Source organism: Plecotus auritus (genome assembly GCF_963455305.1).
Source record: "Plecotus auritus genome assembly, chromosome: 10".
NCBI lineage: Eukaryota > Metazoa > Chordata > Mammalia > Chiroptera > Vespertilionidae > Plecotus > Plecotus auritus.
In genome coordinates this window covers 29499483-29503887 of record NC_137785.1, presented here as the reverse complement: position 1 = coordinate 29503887, position 4405 = coordinate 29499483, and the positions used below count along the sequence as shown (strand labels likewise).

The 4405-nt window shown below is 44.3% G+C and overlaps 1 pseudogene across 1 annotated transcript; it reads left to right on the top strand.

The window, feature by feature from the left end:
- The first annotated feature begins 445 nt into the window (after nucleotides 1-445).
- LOC308236287 (transformer-2 protein homolog beta-like) lies at nucleotides 446-3546 on the top strand (annotated as a pseudogene). The gene is made up of 2 exons: nucleotides 446-1002; nucleotides 3250-3546. The product of its transcript is annotated as a transformer-2 protein homolog beta-like (transcript).
- Nucleotides 3547-4405: the final 859 nt, after the last annotated feature.

The window sequence follows — 4405 nt, the reverse complement described above, 5'->3', positions numbered from 1 at the left end:
TAGAAATGTGGAATGGGAAGCCTGATGCATGCTGGGAGCTCAGGAGAGCAGGAGAGCCTGGAGAGCTGCATTTAGGGTTCTATTTAAAGCTACAGGCATGGATCAGATGACGTAGAGAGAGATGAGTTTCCAGATTGCGCCCGGTGGAGTTCTAACAGCTAGAAGCTGGGAAGGGGAAGAGGATCTGGCAAGGGAAAACAGGTGAAGGCCAGTGAAAACAGAAATAAAACCAGCAGAGTCTGGGGCCGGGAGTAACACAGAGACAGTACTTTAAGAAGAAAGACAGAGCCCGTGTGGCAGCGGTGTGCAGCGGTTGGGTTCTCAGCGGCGTGGAAACTTGTGGGTGCTGACATGCTGGGCCGAGCCTCTGTAAAGAAGGTGCAAGAGGTTGGCAGCTTGGGTTGAAGCACCTGGAGCCGAGCGGCGGCGGCAGCAGCTAGGAGTCATGAGCGACAGCGGCGAGCAGAACTAAGGCGAGCGGGAATCCCGTTCTGCTTCCAGAAGTGGAAGTGCTCACGGATCTGGGAAATCTGCAAGGCATACCCCTGCAAGGAAGATTCCAGACGTTCCAGATCAAAGTCCAGGTCCAGATCTGAATCTAGGTCTAGATCCAGAAGAAGTTCTCGAAGGCATTATACAAGATCATGATCTGGGTCTCGCTCCCATAGACGATCCCGAAGCAGGTCTTACGTGGAGACTATCGGAGGTGTCATAGCCACAGTCATTCTCCCAAGTCTACTCGCAGACGTCATGTCCTTAATCGGGCAAATCCTAATCCCAACTGTTGTCTTGGAGTATTTGGAGTTTGTACACTACAGAAAGAGATCTAAGAGAAGTATCTAAGAGATCTAAATATGGCCCCATTGCTGATGTGTCTATCGTATATGACCAGCAATCTAGACGCTCAAGAGGATTTGCCTTTGTATATTTTGAAAATGTAGATGATGCCAAGGAAGCAAAAGAGCCTGTCGAGGAATGGAGCTTGATGGACGCAGAATCAGAGTTGAGGAGAAACCAAGATGACGGCATAGGTAAGCACCTAAACTGCTGCCTCACACAACAATTTCAAAACTACAACTAAAAGACAGAACAGACACCATCCAGAACCACAGGAAAGCTGGCTGAGTGGAAATTCTACAACTAGAAGGAAAGAGAAAAGCTCACGGAGAAGGAGCGGCAAAGAGCTGAGGTATGGAGACGTGTGCGCAGAGAGGAAGGGCAGCGGAGTGCCTGGCTGGCTTTCTCTGGCGGGAGGGGGAAGGAAGCCCCCGACTGCACTGAACCCCAGTTCCGGGCGAAACCTCGAGGACCCAGGCTCATACAGAGGGAGTTTGGACTGTCAGGTAGAGAGAAAGGCACATGGAGACTCGGAGACTCAGGGGAGCTGCGGCGGCAGGGGTCTGGAGGCGTGAGTGCGCACAAAGACTGACTGCGGAGGTTACCACAGGCTTTCCCTAGCGGAAGGGAGTCGGAAGCTCCTGACTGCACTGAACCCCAGTTCCAACTGCACTGAACCACAGTTCCAGGTGAGCCCCTGGGGACCCATGCTCTTACGGGGGAAATCTGGACTGTAAGGCGGAAATTTGGGAACCGCAGAAGGCAGAGGTCTGGAGACTCGCGTGCAAGGGCAGGGCTGACAGGAAGCCAAGACTGTCTGCTCTGCCCTGAGACTCCACCCCTTCCAAGCTGAGCACAGAGGCTTTTGCAATCTGGCAAGACTAATCCTATAAGGCTGTCGCCAGCACCGAAAATCTCCCAGTGCAGACACAGCTGATCCTCACAGCCAACTGGCCTGCAGGTCAATTCCTCCCAGTGATACCAACAACAATCAAGACTTAACTACAACAAGGCTGTACACACAGTCCACAAAGGGGTGCACCAAGAGTGTCCACCTCAGGTTAACTGGGGAGGCCGACCCACTGGGCCATATAGGAAACCTAGCATACAAAGCTACCCTACCAACTCAGGGAAGCAGTGAAAAATGGGGGGACGAAGAAACAGATCACAAATGAAAGAAATGGAGGAAAACAAACGACTGGATATAGAGTTCAAAACCACGGTTATAAGGCTTTTCAAGAATATCCTAGAAAAGGCCGATAAATATAACGAGACCCTCGAAGATATGAAAAAGAACCAACTAGAAATTAAACATACACTGACTGAAATAAAAAATATACAGAGATCCAACAGCAGACTAGAGGAACGCAAGAATCAAGTCAAAGATTTAAAATACAAAGAAGCAAAAAACACTCAACTGGAAAAGCAAAAAAAAAAACAAAAAAAAAAAAAACAAAAGAATTCAAAAAGTTGAAGATAGTGTAAGAAGCCTCTGGGACAACTTCAAGCATACCAACATCAGAATTATGGGGGTGCCAGAAGAAGAGAGAGAGCAAGATACTGAAAACCTATTGGAAGAAATAATGACAGAAAACTTCCCCCACCTGGTGAAAGAAATAGACTTACAAGTCCAGGAAGCGCACAGAACCCCAAACAAAAGGAATCCAAAGAGGACCACACCAAGACACATCATAATTAAAATGCCAAGAGCAAAAGACAAAGAGAGAATCTTAAAAGCAGCAAGAGAAAAACAGTTAATTACCTACAAGGGAGCACCCATACGATTGTCAGCTGACTTCTCAACAGAAACTATGCAGGCCAGAAGGGAGTGGCAAGAAATATTCAAAGTGATGAACAGCAAGAACCTACAACCAAGACTACTCTACCCAGCAAAGCTATCATTCAGAATTGAAGGGCAGATAAAGAGCTTCACAGATAAGAAAAAGCTAAAGGAGTTCATCACAGCCAAACCAGTATTATATGAAATGCTGAAAGGTATTCTTTAAGAAGAGGAAGAAGAAGAATGTAAAGATAAAAATTATGAACAACAAATACATATCTATCAACAAGTGAATCTAAAAATCAAGTGAATTAAAAACCTGATGAACAGAATAAACTGGTGAATATAATAGAATCAGGGGCATAGAAAGGGAGTGGACTGATAATTCTCAGGGGGAAAGGGGTATGCGGGGTGCAGGAAGAGACTGGACAAAAATCATATACCCATGGATGAGGACAGTGTGGGGGGAGATAAGGGCAAAGGGTAGGGTGGGAACCGGGTGGAGGGGAGCTATGGGGGGGAAAAGGACAAACAATTGTAATAATCTGAACAACAAAGATTTATTAAATTAAAAAAAAATAAAAAATAAAAAATACTTGTTATTTACAAGTAGAAAAAATAAAAGAATCAGAGTTGATTTATCTATAACAAAAAGACCACATACCCAAACACAAGGAATTTATATGGGGAGACGGACCCATGGCAGCTCACACCGTCATGATTGCTACCACAGAGGACACGATGGAGGCTATGATGATCAGGACCACTACAGCAGATCATTCAGAGGCAGAGGTGGAGGTGCAGGAGGATGGAGAGCTGCCCAAGACAGGGATCAGATTTACAGAAGGCGGTCACCTTCTCCTTACTCTAGTCGTGGAGGATATAGATCACGTTCCAGATCTCGATCATACTCACCTCGGCGCTATTAAAGCATGAAGTGGAAGGCTTTCTGAAGCCTACCTGAGAGTTTGGATATTGTTTGTGGACAATGTTTTTTATTGTCTCCTGTTTAAAGAGTGAACAGTGCCTAGTGAAGTTAGGTGACTTTTCCACCTTTTATAATGACTGCTTTTGGTGGAGTTGAAATGCTGTTCTCATTCTGCATTTGTGTAGTTTGGTGCTTTGTTCCAACTTAAGTGTTTTCAGAAAAGTATGTTTTGCATGTATTTTTTTTACAGTCTAAGTTTTGACTGCTGAGAAGATTTATTGTACAAAACTTCATTTAATGGGTTTTTCTACTGAATCCAGGGTTTTCTGAAGATCAAAGCCTGTGTCTAAAATGCTACCAAATGGCAAAAAGCAACAACAAAGTTTGATTTTTACTTTTCTTTCTAACATCAGTGCTTAGCAGAATTGTTCAGTCTAGGATGTCAATAGTAAATTTGAAGACAAAAATGTCCATTTTCCTTTAGTCCATGGAACCTACCATACTTAATATACCTGCAACTAAATATTAAAAATTATGCTCTGTAACTCAATACTGCTAGTATTAGAACTAATGATCTCTCAATACAGCAAATGCTTAATGCTTATATTAATGTGGACTTGTCAACATTTATGTAATCTGTATTATATGGCAGGGAAAGAGTGGCACAATGTATGGCTTAAAAAGGCTATTTCTCAGTGATGGTATTTCAACTGGTTATCAGCAAGTGACAATACATTCCACCACAAATGTCCTCTCGTTCTAGCGTTTAGACTACATGAAAGAAACTGGGTGCTTCAGAATTTGGAGAAAGAAACACTACTGTGCTGTGGATGAACTGAAGACTGCCTGTTCATTTTTAA